Below are 18,029 nucleotides of genomic sequence, written 5' to 3'. Positions count from 1 at the left end.
TTCTCCGACAAATCTGGTGTGATTAATAGTAATTTATTCTGTCACGACAAAAAGAACCAATTTTATTTTTACCAAAGCAACAAAGCTTTCAATTAAATTGCTAGGAAAAAAAAAATCATACCAGAGGGTCTCCCCCATCGTCCCCTACGCTAATCGGAATATGGGACCTCATCATCAGTCTCAATATAACAGAAACCATATGACACACCACTCTTCTTAAATCATCACAAACTGTTTAAAAATGTCTTTTTAATAATTTTAATGTTGTACATTTCACACTCTGTTTCACTTAGCATATGGACATGAAATGGACAGATGTTGCACTCGTTGGTATACATGGTGTCCCAAATAAAAACCAACAAACTTTAGCGACAAATTCCTTTCACCAAAAAAGAAAAAAAATGCCTAGTAAACAAGGGCTTTATGACGCATACCTTAAGAGACATGAGCATTTGTTTCTCTTCGATACTAGGAAACACATCTCTTCTACTGCAACCTCTTTGTTTTCCATATTTTAGGAGGAGGCAGTATGCACCAACACAAGAAAAGAGTGACTAGCAAACATGGACTCTAAAGTGTATACCTTCAGAGCTTTGAGCACTTGTTCAGTAGATGCAATGTGTTTCACACCAGCGAAGCTGAAAAGATGTTTATAGCTCTTAAAGGATACATTCAACAGCCCATGTTTATTAGTCATTTTTTTCGTTTTGGTCAGTTCTTCCTCCTCCCAAAATAGGGAAAGCAAAGACTGTGGAATAGAAGAGATCCGTTTCCTAATACCAAAGACGGAAAAGTGCTCATATCCCTTAATGTATGAATTTTAGAGCGCATGTTTACTGAACTTTATAGATATTTCTGTATAAGAAATCTCTCCTTAAAGTTTGTCGGTGTTTTTTGGGACACTCTGTAAACTGTACCGACTAGGACAAGCTCTTCGGTACTTATTCTGTGTTACTATGACAAGCGAAATAGAAAGCCGGCTAATTTGTTGGACCTGAATGTCGAGAAGCGATGTGCGAGCTCAAATTTGAGTCGGAATCTGAGTGTGAGGGAAGCTTTGAAATATTCAAGGAGGTTGTAAAAAATCTTTCAAAAAATTGCTCTGAGAACTATGGGACTCAACAGCTGAAGTCATCAGTCCCCTAGAACTTAGAACTACTTAAACCTAACTAACCTAAGGACATCACACACATCCGTGCCCGAGGCAGGATTCGAACCTGCGACCGTAGCGGTCGCGCGATTCCGGACTGAAGCGCCTAGAACCGCTATTGACTGAACAGCCATCTTTATTTCTTCAGTAATAATTTGGGTGACTGAAGTGAGCAAGTTGAGCGCTTTTATCACGTCATCAAACTGATGGAAGATGGTATCAGGGCCTCTGGAATACCAACACAATGGGAGAGTACTGTTTATCACTTAACTGAGACGTACAACTGGTAAGGCAGGTGTGTACTCTGACCACAATCTATTGGTAATGAATTATAGATTAAATCTCGAAAAATTCCAAAAAGGTATGAAATTAAGCAGATGAGATCTGGATAAGTTGACAGAAACAGAGGTTGTTGAGAGTTTCAGAGGGGGCATTAGGCAACATTGATTAGAACAATGAAAAGAAATACAGTAGAAGACCAATGGGTACCTATGGGAGATGAAACAATGAAGGCAGTAAGTAGAATATCAAGTATGTAAAAAGACAAGCCCTTTTATACATCACAAGACATACTAAATTTGATTGATGAATGGAGAAAATATAAAAATAAAGCAAATGAAGCAGGTGAAAGGGAATACAAACGTCTAAAAAAATGAGATTGACAGGCAGTGCAAAATGGTTACGCAGAAATGGCTAGAGGACAAATGTAAGGGCATAGAAGATTATGTCACTAGACGAAATACAGGGTGAGTCACCTAACAGTACCACTGGATATATTTCGTAAACCACATCAAATACTGACGAATCGATTCCACAGACCGAACGTGAGGAGAGGGGCTAGTGTAATTGGTTAATACAAACCATAAAAAAATGCACGGAAGTATGTTTTTTAACACAAACCTACGTTTTTTTAAATGGAACCCCGTTAGTTTTGTTAGCACATCTGAACATATAAACAAATACGTAATCAGTGCCGTTTGTTGCATTGTAAAATGTTAATTACATCCAGAGATATTGTAACCTAAAGTTGACGCTTGAGTACCACTACTCCGCTGTTCGATCGTGTGTATCGAAGAGCACCGAATTATGTAGGGATCCAAACGGAACGGTGATGGATCTTAGGTACAGAAGAGACTGGAACAGCACATTACGTCCACATGCTAACACCTTTTTATTGGTCTTTTTCACTGACGCACATGTACATTACCATGAGGGGTGAGGGACACATACACACGTGGTTTCCGTTTTCAATTACGGAGTGGAATAGAGTGTGTTCCGACATGTCAGGCCAATAGATGTTCAATGTGGTGGCCATCATTTGCTGCACACAATTGCAATCTGTGGCGTAATGAATGTCGTACACGCCGCAGTACACCTGGTGTAATGTCGCCGCAGGCTGCCACAATACGTTGTTTCATATCCTCTGGGGTTGTAGGCACATCACGGTACACATTCTCCTTTAACGTACCCCACAGAAAGAAGTCCAGAGGTGTAAGATCAGGAGAAACACGGTCGTCATCGTAAACATGTCCCTGCAGATGCTGCTCGCCGACCGTGACCCGCGTTTGTTACAACACGCAACTGAACGTCGGAGGTTTCAAGCGTCCACTTTAGGTTACAGTATCTCCGGATGTAATTAACATTTTACAATGCAACAAACGGCACTGATTACGTATTTGTTTATATGTTCAGATGTGCTAACAAAACTAACGTGGTTCCATTTTAAAAAAACGTAGGTTTGTGTTAAAAAACATACTTCTGTGCATTTTTGTATGGTTTGTATTAAACAATTACACTAGCCCCTCTCCTCACGTTCGGTCTGTGGAATCGGTTCGTCAGTATTTGATGTGGTTTACGAAATATATCCAGCGGTAACGTTAGGTGACTCACCCTGTGTACATATCACCTAAAGATAAGCGAAAGACGCCTTTGGAGAAAAAAGAAGCATCTGTATGAATATCAAGCGCTCAGATCGAAAACTAGGACTACGCAAAGAAGGTAAAACTGAAAGATCGAAGGATTATATGGGGGGATCTGTACAAGGGATATGAAACTGAATACAATGTTAGGAGAGAGGACGTAGAATAAGATGAGATGCGAGCTATGATATTGTGGGCAGAATTTGACAAAGCAGTGAAAAACCTATGTCGAAACAAGGCTCCTGGATTATATGTCATTCGTTAAAACTATTGGTAGCCTCGGGAGAGCCAGCCATGACAAAGCTATTCCATCTGGTGTGCACGATGTAGGAAACAATCGAAATACCCTCAGACTTCAAGAAGAATGTAATAATTCCATAATTCCTGAGCCGTGGCGGCTCGGGTTTGATCTATCGAACGTACGGCGTGTAATATTATCGCTGTATCGCGGAGGAAAGAGAGAAGTGGCGCCCCCTAGTGGGGGAAGTCGGCGAGGCACCTGTGACAGTCGAGTAGTTGGAGTTTGGAGGGCGAGCAGAAACAGTGAGATAGGCAGTAGTGCGCGGTGCGTGAAGCTGTGTCTGCCGACGCCGTGTGTGGTGGCAAGAGGAAAGTTTGCCACGTTACCTGATTGTGTTTGGGCGTTTGCGGCGGACTTGGTGGGTAGAGGCGCCGATGCTGTCGGGAACATGCTGCTTCCTTCTTTATGATGGATTTGCCGTTTGCTTCTAGTGACTACATTCTCGTCTCTATGGCGCTGTGACTGATGTGATGCCATTGCGAGCACAGTTGGTTTGGATATAAGCAGCATTTTGTTCTCAGTGTCTATCGTTCTGGCGATTACTGAGTGTGCTTGCCGTTGTGGTGTATTTATTGAGCAGTGTGCTTTGGACGCTTGACCTTACTATTAGGAGTCCATCGCATAAGGCCGCGTTTATCCTGTGAGGACTTGTGCACTGCATTTAAAAACTTAGTTGTTGTCAGTCACTGAATTGCCCAAATGCATTCGTACTTCTCTGCTTAAGTGTTATTGTTATACGCCCCTCTGAATGGGAAAATGATAAAGGGCCTTACTATTACTGACCTTCTTGTGTGCCACTGACTTGGTTGTGTTTTTCAGCCACGTAATTTGTGCGTTTATTGTAACGAACCGATATCTGTTTCTGATTAATGTTTCCCTTTGACACTGAGTGTTAATCTTGTAACGAACACTGTTTTAGATATTTTAATCAGTGTGTTGCAGGACATGTCCTATTAGTACCTCGCAAGTGGAGAGCGGAGGCGGTTTATTGGCCATGATGATGTGTTGGTAAATCCATTTCACGAGTCCAGGCCAGTCACCCGGAGATTTAGAAGTTGTATGTTGTGTTAATACTCCTTATTTTAAGCCTAGTGCGCTCATGCGGAAGTTTATGTGGTTTTGCGCAGATTCAAAAATCAAATGGCTCTGATCACTATGGGACTTAACTTCCGAGGTCATCAGTCCCCTAGAACTTAGAACTACTTAAACCTAACTGACCTAAGGACATCACACACATCCATGCCCGAGACAGGATTCGAACCGGCGACCGTAGCGGTTGCGCGGTTCCAGACTGTAGCGCCTAGAACCGCTCGGCCACCCCGGCCGGTCTTGCGCAGATTGCGAGGTATGTTTAGATGACTCTGAATTCAGTGTGTTAAGTGGTGTCCTGTGAGGTGCTGGAAGTAGTTGATAGACAGCTGTTTTGGACACGTTGTATATGCAGATAATTTACGTCCTTATTACGTTGGTGAGTTGCTTGCCCTTTGTGTCGCAGGTGGTGATAATTTAATTAATTTCGCCACCGGTCTTCGCAGAGGCTGCGGGAGGAATCGACCCACTGTAGCAAGCAGTTACGTAGTCGCGCCCGCCCAACGTAGCGGGCGTTGTTTACTAGCCCGACGCCTTCCTGTACTTGGTGGCGGGAGCGTGTTGACCGATTTCTTACGGCTTACAAAAAAAAAAAAAATGGTTCAAATGGCTCTGAGCACTATGGGACTTAACATCTATGGTCATCAGTCCCCTAGAACTTAGAACTACTTAAAACTAACTAACCTAAAGACATCAGACAACACCCAGTCATTACGGCTTACAGTCTGGGAAACCGTGCCTTTGGTGTACACGTGGAAGACTTATGTTTTGCTTCCAGTGCCTCGGAGTGGCTCTATGTGGGTAATGAGAACAATTTATGTTGCTGGCTCAGGCCGAAAGTGGTTCATTTGCTAAACAGAAGGTGTATATGCATTTCTTTCCCATAATTCTGTAAACATGTTTAGGTGGTTGTGTTTTTTTTTTTTTTAAGTCAATTGAATTGTTGTTCAGAGGTTACTATGTATGGCCATTAATTTATGCAGACATTTAATAGCTAGGAAGTGTATTGAATTCTGGTTTTAAGTTGTGTTGATTATGTGGGGAAATTGCCTTGAACAGACATTTAATTAATTAGTAAATAACTGGATGCTATTTGTGAGATCAAGTTTACTGTGTTCCTAAACATATTAACGATTATTTTTAGTAGTTCATTTCTGCAGTTAGGCGATTTACAAGTCCTGTTGTGTTGTTTCCTTTTAAAAGTATTATCAATGTTATTAATAAAGAAGTGTGTTGTAAAAAAAATAAACAGTGAATGAAGTGCCTCAAATCCCTTTGCTCCACACCTTCCGTCATTCACACTTGGGTGGTATTAACAAACCGTGAAAGCCCATTTCAATACCAATTCCAAAGAAAGAAAGTGCTGACAGGTATGAATAGCACCGAATTCTTGGTTTAATAAGTCACGGTTCCAAATATTAACAAAAATTTCTTAAAGAAGAATGGAGAAAGTGGTAGAAACCGACCTCAGGAAAGATCAGTCAGCCTTCCGGAGAAATGGAGAGAACAGGCAAGGTAATATTGACACTGCGACTTCTATTAATAAGTTAAGGGAAGGTTAACCTACGTTTATGGCATTAATAGACTTAGAGAAAGCTTTTGATAATGTTGACTGGAATACTGTATTTGAAATTCTGAAGATTGTAGGGATGCAATACACTGAGCAATAGGCTATTTACAACTTGTGCAAAAACTAGACGGCAGTTATGGTTCAAATGGCTCTGATCACTATGGGACTTAACTTCCGAGGTCATCAGTTCCCTAGAACTTAGAACTACTTAAACCTAACTAACCTAAGGACATCACACACATCCGTGCCCGAGGCAGGATTCGAACGTGCGAAGACGGCAGTTATAGGGACCGAGGGATATGAAGTGAAGCGGTGGTTGAGATGGGAGTGATACAGGGATGTAGCCTTTCGCCGATGTTATTCAATCTATACACTGAGCAAGCAGTAAAGGTAACCAAAGAAAAGTTTGGAGTGGGAATTAAAGCTCAGGGAGAAGAAAATCTTTTATGTTTGCCGATGGCATTGCAATACTGTTTTGATACAGCAAAGGACTTAGAAAAGCAGCTGAACGGAATGGACAGCGTCTTGAAAGAAGGATATAAGATGAGATGAACATTAAAAAAGAAATAAATAACTCTAATGGAATGCAGTTGAATGAAATCAGGTGATTCTGAGCGAAATAGCTAAGGAAACGAGACACCAAAAGTAGTAGATTAGTTTCACTATTTGGGGAGAAAAGTAACTGATGATGGCTGAAATGGAGAGGATATAAAATGTAGACTGCCAATGGGAAGAAAGTCGTTTCTGAAGAACAGAAATTTGTTAACATCGAATTTAAATTTAAGTGTGTAGGTACGTATGTAAAGGAAACGTGGACGATAAGCAGTTTTTACGAGAAGAGAACTGAGGCAATTGAAGTGAGGTGCAACAGAAGAATGCTGAAGACTAGATAGGTAGATCGCGCAACTAATGAGGAGGTGCTGATTGGAATTGGGGAGACAATAAATCTGCCTCACAACTTGGCTAAAAGAAAGGATCGGTTGATAGGACACATTCTGAGACATCAGAGAATCACCAGTTTACTACTGGTGGGAGATGTGGGGGTTAAAAATCGTAGAGGGAGATCAAGAGGTGAATACAGTACGCAAATTCAGAAGGATATAGATTACACTAGGTGTGTACAAACGAGAAGCATTGCACAGGACAGAGTAGCATGAAGAGCTGCATTAAAGCAGTCTTCGGACTCAAGACCACAACAACAAGAACAACAAATGCCTCCACTTCGTCTCCCATTGTTAGCCCAATTCTTTCGCCACTAGGTTAAAACTAGTTACCTCCAAGCTAACGAACGCTTGACCGAGCACACCTCTAGTTTACAATAAAGAAGAGCACTTCGTCAAAAGGAATATCTGCTCTCATTTAATGTCGTCACGACTACGTTAAACGTATGAGCTAGGAAGGCAGGCATGTAGGTAAACGTGGGAGGTTCAGACGTGTTGCCTTTACGACGATGATGCAATAACAACTAACCGTGTTCCTCGTCAGAGGCAGTGGTTACGTAACATACAAACAGTCTTCTTTGACAGAGAAACAGAGCAATAAGTGACAAATACTCGTACAATGCAGTTACTATAATAGTAACTGCGAGTCCCAAAGGATACGTTGTTAAGTACTTAAGTTTTCATGGCATTTGTGGTCTGAAGAAAAAAAAGAAGAAGAAGAAAGAATACAAAGAGGAAATTGAATTGTGTGGGAATAATAACTTGAGAAAAACGAGAATCAGAAAACGAACAAACAAAGTAAAGAATAATTCATAGCCTGTTGGTAGACATCCTATGTGTTTCTTTAATGAAACAGGTTTCCAGAAATAAATCTTCGTTACATACACAATCGGCAAATACAGGCAGCCTGTGACTATTAGCGTACTTACTCGAGGAAAACTGAATTAAGAAGCCACCTCCATTAACACATGGTGTCCATAACAGAATGTCCCAGTTTCAATGGCATATTACAACAATTTAATTTAGACTATTTACAACAAACCATGCATCAAATTGAAGGTAAACTGACCTAGTTTTTCTTGCAAATGTTCCATAAGTGCGCACGTCCGACCTAAAAGTCCAATTCTTCCCACACTTTCGTTAACAAGTCCGAAGTAATGGAAGCAACGGCCTCTTCCGTTGTTGTCTCAACCGTGGCAAATCATTAGATTGTGGCGGAACGTAGACACGATCTTTTATAAAGTTCCAAAGTAAAAATTGCATGGCATAAGGTCAGGCGAATAAGGACGCCAGCGTAAAAGAGCTGCGTCGTATTGTCCATAACGACCAGACCTGCGTCCTATCACCGTTCTTAACACTGATTATAAGTTGGTGGCACGAAGCGTGGCTTCTCGTCTTAAATAGGTCATGAATAAGGTACTTTGCCCCGCTCAACCATGTGACGTTTCGAATCGAACCATCTTCACCGCCGCTTCTACACTCCTGGAAATTGAAATAAGAACACCGTGAATTCATTGTCCCAGGAAGGGGAAACTTTATTGACACATTCCTGGGGTCAGATACATCACATGATCACACTGACAGAACCACAGGCACATAGACACAGGCAACAGAGCATGCACAATGTCGGCACTAGTACAGTGTATATCCACCTTTCGCAGCAATGCAGGCTGCTATTCTCCCATGGAGACGATCGTAGAGATGCTGGATGTAGTCCTGTGGAACGGCTTGCCATGCCATTTCCACCTGGCGCCTCAGTTGGACCAGCGTTCGTGCTGGACGTGCAGACCGCGTGAGACGACGCTTCATCCAGTCCCAAACATGCTCAATGGGGGACAGATCCGGAGATCTTGCTGGCCAGGGTAGTTGACTTACACCTTCTAGAGCACGTTGGGTGGCACGGGATACATGCGGACGTGCATTGTCCTGTTGGAACAGCAAGTTCCCTTGCCGGTCTAGGAATGGTAGAACGATGGGTTCGATGACGGTTTGGATGTCCCCTCGACGATCACCAGTGGTGTACGGCCAGTGTAGGAGATCGCTCCCCACACCATGATGCCGGGTGTTGGCCCTGTGTGCCTAGGTCGTATGCAGTCCTGATTGTGGCGCTCACCTGCACGGCGCCAAACACGCATACGACCATCATTGGCACCCAGGCAGAAGCGACTCTCATCGCTGAAGACGACACGTCTCCATTCGTCCCACCATTCACGCCTGTCGCGACACCACTGGAGGCGGGCTGCACAATGTTGGGGCGTGAGCGGAAGACGGCCTAACGGTGTGCGGGACCGTAGCCCAGCTTCATGGAGACGGTTGCGAATGGTCCTCGCCGATACCCCAGGAGCAACAGTGTCCCTAATTTGCTGGGAAGTGGCGGTGCGGTCCCCTACGGCACTGCGTAGGATCCTACGGTCTTGGCGTGCATCCGTGCGTCGCTGCGGTCCGGTCCCAGGTCGACGGGCACGTGCACCTTCCGCCGACCACTGGCGACAACATCGATGTACTGTGGAGATCTCACGCCCCACGTGTTGAGCAATTCGGCGGTACGTCCACCCGGCCTCCCGCATGCCCACTATACGCCCTCGCTCAAAGTCCGTCAACTGCACATACGGTTCACGTCCACGCTGTCGCGGCATGCTACCAGTGTTAAAGACTGCGATGGAGCTCCGTATGCCACGGCAAACTGGCTGACACCGACGGCGGCGGTGCACAAATGCTGCGCAGCTAGCGCCATTCGACGGCCAACACCGCGGTTCCCGGTGTGTCCGCTGTGCCGTGCGTGTGATCATTGCTTGTACAGCCCTCTCGCAGTGTCCGGAGCAAGTATGGTGGGTCTGACACACCGGTGTCAATGTGTTCCTTTTTCCATTTCCAGGAGTGTATATACCGTGATGCTGTCTTACTCACCGCTGACCCTCGAACCCCGGCTGCAATTCTTTCCCTAGATTTCGCCGGTGCCTTTGACAGGGTCTCCCACCCTTATCTGCTGGCCGTTATGTCGCGGATGGGTTTTGGGGAGCGCTTCATAAGAATCATCCGGCACTTCTTGGATGGAGCAAATTCCACAATCGTTGTGAACGGCTGCCGATCACGACCAATTCCCATCAGACGATCAGTTCGACAAGGGTGTCCCTTGTCAATGTATTTGTTCGCTTTAGCGCTGGACCCCATGCTGCGTGACATCGGACGGATGGTCGATGGTGTCGCTCTCCCAGGCGTCACCTTCCGCAGTGCGGCATATGCGGATGATGTCGGTGTGTTCGTCGCAAACGCCAGGGACATCGATTCAGTTCGCCGAGTTCTCAACGTTTATGAACGAGCATCTGGTGCCATGTTAAATTCCAACAAAACGGTGCTGATCCCGCTAGGACCATGATCATTGACCATCGAACGCCCATGGTACCGAGTTGTGGGGGAACAACGTATCTTGGGCCTTGAGGTGACCGCCTGTCCGCAGCGCATGTTAACACTCACGTGGAGGCGGCTTCTCACGCGCATCAGAGGACTTTGCGTGAGTCACGCTGATCGACGACTCGACCTCCATCAACGAATCCAACTGATTAATACTTACATCCTATCACGGGCATGGTATGTAGCACAACTTCTTACGCTACCGAAACAAACCGGCAGAGCCATCTCACAAACAGTATATTGGCTCTTGTGGCGGCATGCACTGTTCAAAGTCGATGCACAGACTTGTACACTGCCAAAGGTCGATGGTGGCCTTGGACTCATTGACTTTCCCCGCAAATGTGCGGCCCTCCTGATTCACCGTATCGCCGCTTTGCGTGAAACTGACCCAGGTGGGACAACAGCGGTTCTTTTCGACCGTTATCGCCCACAATCGGCGCGTGCACCAGTATGTTTGACACATATTCCGTTCCGGATGACGACAGTCAAGCACTATTACCTCAATCAAAGTTACGTACTAACAGTGGCCACTGACAAGGCACGCACGCCGAAGCGCCTTTACCAGGCACTTCGAGGCCAGCCCACACCACGTAAATTAAAGGACAGACGACCGTCGGTCATCTGGCACCAAGCTTGGGCTAATATCAACAACCCAGCCCTTCCCACGGAAGTTTCAGCGCTATGGTATCGTGTCGTAAACAATTTAATACCCACTAATCATCGCCTGGCGGCCATCCGCCTACGGCCCTCGGCTGCTTGCGGCCGATGTGGTGACGTAGACACCAGAGAGAATCGTCTCTTATGCCCTCACGTCACAGAAGTATGGGACCTTGCACGTGTGCTATTAGCGCTGATCGGTGGGACGACACCAGACAATGTGTCCATCGACTGGTTCCTTACAACTGATATTCAGACCCACCCCCGAACACGACGTAACGCAATGGTGTGGCTCTTGGGCCACACCATTTTCACGATCTATGACCTTTCCCTCACCGATGCTGTCTCTTTCATGGACTACCTGTGGAGCCAGCATCGCCTGGCAGAATCTGACCGGAAATATACCATTACTCTTGCAAGATTTCTGAAAGTTGCAATGGTTCATGGTTATCAAAAGGTGTTCCGGGTTGACTAAGGCACCCCGTCCAGGAATTGCCTGAGTTTACCCCTGGATCTATGTCACTCGGACTTTCAAACTATCCTTGACTTGCCTATACCCAAGATTTGACATTGGCCTTCTGGGCATCACTAGCGTAGACGTTTCTATGCTACTGATAATATGGCAATTGGTAACATGGGAATTGTGTGAACCTTGTATGAAAAATTATTGGAAAATTAGAAAACACGTAATCTATCTTAGAGGATTATTACTTCGTTAATTCTATGGCCGATGGGATTATCTCGCCACTTTCGTTTTCATTTGTGTGTGCTGCCGTCCCCGTTTTTAATTTGCCTTCATTTCTGTCTTTATTTATTTCTTCCTTTTTAGTTTCTAAACTCATCACTTGCTTCACACCTGCAGAGAGAGGTGTATTTCTGTGTAGTGTGTCGTCGGCCCCTGAGTCATAGCAGAGTATGCCTCCGCTTTTCTTTTCGGTTTATGGCAATGAGTCTTGCTACAAACAGCACCCTGCTTTACGTGCTGCGTCGACACTAGAGGATGGCGGCATTTTTGGAGAGGAAAAGGTAGGGCTATAGGGGAGGAAGGAGGCCCATTTAAAAAAAATGAAGTATAACTGAGGTGCGATTATTACTAGTTGAAAACGTTTACCAATACCCCGCCAGAGGGACGTGAAATACCGTCTCTGTGGCAATTTTTGGCAACCTCTGAGGAGGTGTAAGTCTCATAGAAACAATGCTTCAAGCTGTGTTTACCTGTGTACTCATTCTGCACTTGTGGAAGTGTTTAGCTGATGGTTGTTAGGGACCATGTACACAGACTAGGCTGTGTTCACTGATGAATTGTGTACATGTCTTAGGGAGCTGGTGAGAAACATTCTCCTCAGTGTAAGATGTTGTGCAACTGCTATGTGTGAATAAAGATGCCAATATGGACAGTTGTAAAAAAAATATTAAAAAATCCAACAGTCAGGCACTTCAAATAAATGGTTGAGATGGCTCTAAGCACTAAGGAAGTTAACGTCTGAGGTCATCTCAGGGACTTCGTACAAAGAGATGACAGTGGGGAGGGGTTACATCTCGTTGCCAAATAAAGGTATCAGATTCACCTTATAAAGGGGAACGACCTATTCTTGCAACATATCCAAGTGCGCCATCCCTGTTACAGCAACTTCAGCGAAAAAACAATTGTCCGTACACTTGACGTCGGGACACAGAGCAGAAAACTTATATTTTTGGGGAATCTCTCTGATATTCTACTAGCTCATGACTATGTTCTGATCAACAGATGCGAACATTCTGGGTATTTACCTTCCCACTTAGAGATGAAAAGTTGCAACATCACACAATCAAGAAAGTGAACTTCCCGCTGCAGCATTTCATTTGCGAAGTTATAAAGTGCACCATAGTCATCTGGCTTTAGAGAATATACCAACTGTAACCGGTAAGAGCGCATGTGCAAAGCTTTTCTAAAGACCTTCCATGCTGCCGTATTTGGCAAATGATGTTCCATATTTGCTTCCCGAACAAAATTCTTAGGACTGTGGAGCTAAGATGCTCTGACAGGGTCAATATCATCTTCAGACACCTTTGATCGTTCCATGCTTTTCCCTTTACGTACACACCTGATCGTTTCTAACTCCCATACCATAGGCTAAAGCATCACAATTAAACTTTAAAAGGAACGCTCATCGAACTGAAATTACAGATTCGCTCTTGCAAACTGCAGAACACAGATCGATTTACGCTCAGAAATCAAAGTTTTTTGTATGTTGCGCTGCAGGTGGAAAACAACAAAGCAGTACTCACGCATGCGCTTGTGTAAACCTGTTTGACTTACTTTTTAATTGTGACTTTGAGCCAACACCGTACAACGTTTACAGTTGGTATTATAAAAATTTATAACTGGGACATCTTTTATGGACACCCTGTGTTATGTTCATTTCGTAGCTAAGAATAAATATTATCAATCATTTGCAACTGAATGTTTGTTTTCAATCAAAGTTGTTTCATCTTTTCGTATTTGGAGTCATCAGTGGTCTATAAATTTAAAAGATGTTAGTTTTACACATTTTATTATGAGTCGTCTAATGTTTCCTAGCAGCACATTTAGGTTATCCTACTATTTCAAATTATAGGATCGTGTTTGGTCACTTTTGTGTTTTTCGTCTTTTTCCTGTTCTTATTGGCTCTTATCTAAGCATTAGATGAACACAGTGTACCTTTCCAGTAGACGGTGTGTCTCAATAACACATTTCATTTCACAAAGCTTATCTTGCTGTACACAGCTACAGGGGCGACTAAAGAATCATGAGACCTGTAGAGGGAAGCGATTTTTTTATTTATTAATTACACGTCAAGTTCCATAGGACCAAATTGAGGAGCAAATCTCCAAGGTCATGGAACGTGTCAGTACATGAACTTACAACATAAAAGTAATGACAGATAAAAATAAATGTTCATGAACCTGAAAAAAAGTCAGTCCATAAGTTTAAGTTAACGCTATCAGCAATACAATAAGAATCAGCTTAATTTTTCAAGGAACTCCTCGACAGAATAGGAGTGACCCATGAGGAAACTCTTCATTTTCGATTTGAAAGCGCGTGGATTACTGCTAAGATTTTTGAATTCGAGTGGCAGCTTACTGAAAATGGATGCAGCAGTATACTGCACACCTTTTTGCGCAAGAGTTAAGGAAGTCCGATCCAAATGGAGGTTTGATTTCTGCCGAGTATTAACCGAGTGAAAGCTGCTTATTCTTGGAAATAAACTAATATTGGTAACAAGGAACGACAATAAGGAATATACATATTGAGAGGCCAATGTCAAAATACCCAGACTCGTGAACAGAGGTCGACAAGAGGTTCGTAAACAAACACCACTTATTGCCCGGACCGCCCGTTTCTGAGCCAAAAATATCCTTCTAGATTTGGAGGAGTTACCCCAAAACATAATACCATACGACATAAGTGAATGAAAATAAGCAAAGCAGACTAATTTACGTGTCGAAGTATCACTCACTTTTGATACCATTCGAATAGTTAAAATGGCAGTATTAAGTCTTTGAACAAGATCCTGAATGTGGGCTTTCCAGGACAGCTTACTATCTATCTGGAGAAATTTGAACTGTTCAGTTTCACTAATCATATGCCCGTTCTGTGAGATTAAAACGTCAGGTTTTGTTGAATTGTTTGTTATAAACTGTAAAAACTGAGTCTTACTGTCATTTAAGGTTAGTTTATTTTCTACAAGCCATGAACTGAGGTCATGTACTGCACTACTTGAAACCGATTCAATGTTGCACACAACATCCGTTACTACCAAGCTAGTGTCATCAGCAAAGAGAAATATTTTAGAGTTACCCATAATACTAGAGGGCATATCGTTAATATAAATAAGGAGCAGGAGCAGCCCCAACATTGATCCGTGGGGCACACCCCACTTGACAGTACCCCACTCAGATCGCACATGACAGCCGTTATCAATATTGTGAATAATGACATTTTGCTGCCTGTTGCTAAAGTAAGAGGTGAACCAATTGTTAGCTACTCCCCTTTTTCTGTAATGGTCCAACTTCTGGAGCAATATTGTGAGATGCCTTTGATAAATCAAAAAATACGCCAAGCGTTCGAAACTTTTTGTTTAGCCCATTCGGTATCTCACAGAGAAAAGAGAATATAGCATTTTCAGTTGTCAAACGACTTCTAAAGCCGAACTGTACATTTGATAGCAAATCGTGTGATATAAAATGATTAATTAACCTTACATACCCAGCCTTTTCGATAACTTTTGCAAACACTGATGGCATAGAAATAGGTCTAAAATTATCTAGATTATCCCTTTCTTCCTTTTTATAAAGCGGCTTTACTACTGAGTACTTTAATCGCTCAGGAAACTGACCATTCCTAAAGGAAAAATTACAAATATGGCTAAATACAGGGCTAACATGTGCAGCACAGTATTTTAATATTCTGCTAGACACTCCATCATAACCATGAGAGTCCTTAGTCTTCAGTGATTTAATTATTGACTCAATCTCCCTTTTGTCTGTATCACAGAGGAGTATTTCAGACGCCAATCTCGGAAAGGAATTTGCTAAGAAATTTATATGATTTCCTGTAGAAACTAAATTCTTATTTAATTCACCAGCAATGCTCAGAAAATGATTGTGAAATAGTGTACATATATCTGATTTATCAATTATAGAAATATTATTACTGCGAACTGACTTTACATCATCGACCTTGTGCTGCTGAAAAGACACTTCCTTCACAACTGACCATATGACTTTAATTTTATCCTCTGAATTAGCTATTCTATTTGCATACCACATACTTTTTGCCTTGCTAATAACATTCTTAAGCACCTTACAATACTGTTTGTAATGGGCTACTGTAGCTTGATTGCGACTACTTCTAACATTTTGGTATAATCCCCGCTTTGTTCTACATGATATCCTTATCCCACTAGTCAGCCAACCGGGCTGTCCATTACTGCTAGTACCCCGTTTAGAATGTTCTAATGGAAAGCAACTCTCAAAGAGCATGAGAAATGTGTTATGGAGAGCATTGTATTTATCATCTATATTATCGGCACTATAAACATCTTGCCACTCTTGTTCCTTGACAAGTTTTGAAAAACTCTCTATTGCTGTTGGATTGACTTTCCTACGTAGTTTGTAATTAAATACGACATTGGTTAGAGTACAAAAACCTTTTAGTGTTAAAATTTGTGCATCATGGCCTGAAAGGCCATTCACCCTTTTACTAACAGAATGCCCATCTAGTAATGAAGAATGAATAAAAATATTGTCTATGACTGTGCTACTGTTGCCCTGCACCCTAGTTGGAAAAAACACAGTTGGCATCAGATCATATGAATTTAGGAGCTCTACCAACATCCTTTTTCTTGCACAATCATGTACAAAATTGATATTGAAGTCACCACATAGAACTACTTTCTGGTACTTCCTACAAAGTGAATCAAGAACACTCTCTAGCTTAAGCAAAAATACTCTGTAGTAGGAGTTAGGGGGCCCATAAACAACAGTAATTAGTAGTTTAGTTTCACTAAATCCAACTAATGCTGCACAACTTTCAAATATATGTTCAGTGTAGTGTCGTGGTACGTCTATGGACTCATATGAAATTCTGTTTTTTACGTACAGAGCCACTCCCCCACCCGCAAAGAACTCCTTGAGAAACAGCCAGTTAATCTGTAGCCTGGTAAAGGAAGCCTCTGAATTATCAAATTATTTAAGTGGTGCTCTGATATACCAATAATTTCAGAGTTAACATCTATTAGCAGTTCACTAACTTTATCTCTAATACCTCCTATATTTTGATGAATAGACCCAACTGGCACCACTGAGATGTGATCCATGCCCTCCGCCATCAGTGCCCTCCCCAGCCCCACATTAACACCCCTAACAGTCGCATTAAGGTGAGGCCGATCATGACGCTGAAACAGTTGCACGAAATGCACATTAGTGCCACCAGTTTCAGTAGCTATCTTAACCAAGTCACCACTGACATCATATTCCCCGTCCCTATCGAGACTGTTACCTGCTCCACCCACTATCACTACCTTATCCTCCTTTGTAAAATTCTTACATAGCTCCCCTATGCTTTCAGTCACCTGAGCCAACCCTGCACTAGGCTTCACAATGCTGGTGACCTGGTACTCACTCCCCAACACTTCCTGCAACTACAGGCCCACACCTCTACCGTGGGAACTACCTAGCAGCAGAACCTTCTTTCTGCTAGACTTTGCAACTAACCTAGGCCTCCTAATTGCTGAGGACTGCTGCAAGTTACCTACATCTACAGCTACACGAGCCTCCTCTCCACTCAACTCTGACAGTTGGTCGTATCTATTGCACGTATGCAAAGTAAGACTGTCTGAATACCTTCTCTTCATAGCTATCTTCTTGCCAACTGCCAGTTCCCATTCCCCACCACCCTTCACCCTCCTCAACCTATCAAGTTCCTCCTTTGCGCATTGTAACTGCACCTGAAGGGCACAGATCCTACGCTCCTGCTCCTCTATTAATTTGTTTCTACTACAGATTCTACATTCCCAGGAGAGGATCTCCCTAAACTGACCACTGGTTTCCCCACTGCGTTCCCCCCAATGAAAATACTTTGAACAAATCGCACATTGTAATCTACTACTCACAAACCTACGACAGAGCCCACGCTTTTCACTCATGGTAAAATTTTACAGTTACTGAAAAAAAAACCTATACGTCTACGATGGAATGGGATATTGGGGTAGTGAGGGGTGGGTGCGATATTGTTTAAATTCGATTTCTTCTTTGGGAGTAGGTGAGGGTGGGATTGTCGCTCTTCTGATTGGTTTGATTCTGCCCCTCACGAATTCCTCTCCTTTTGATTCCTCTCCCGTCCTGTGGCAATCTTCGTCTCAGAGTATTGCTTGCACTCCACTTTCTCAAATATGTGTGTGTGTGTGTGTGTGTGTGTGTGTGTGTGTGTGTGTGTGTGTGTGTGAAATCTTATGGGACTTAACTGCT

At 43.2% G+C, this 18,029-nt stretch overlaps 1 non-coding gene across 1 annotated transcript; it reads left to right on the top strand.

Moving 5' to 3' along the window:
• The first annotated feature begins 12,072 nt into the window (after positions 1-12,072).
• LOC126458738 (U4 spliceosomal RNA) lies at positions 12,073-12,214 on the top strand. Its single transcript, XR_007585708.1, has one exon. It is a non-coding gene; the product is annotated as a U4 spliceosomal RNA (small nuclear RNA).
• The last annotated feature ends 5,815 nt before the right edge of the window (positions 12,215-18,029 follow it).

The sequence above is a fragment of the Schistocerca serialis genome, chromosome 2 (assembly GCF_023864345.2).
Source record: "Schistocerca serialis cubense isolate TAMUIC-IGC-003099 chromosome 2, iqSchSeri2.2, whole genome shotgun sequence".
In the NCBI taxonomy this organism is placed as follows: domain Eukaryota; kingdom Metazoa; phylum Arthropoda; class Insecta; order Orthoptera; family Acrididae; genus Schistocerca; species Schistocerca serialis.
The sequence above is the reverse complement of the archived record's forward strand: the minus strand, read 5'-3'. Positions and strand labels throughout refer to the sequence as shown.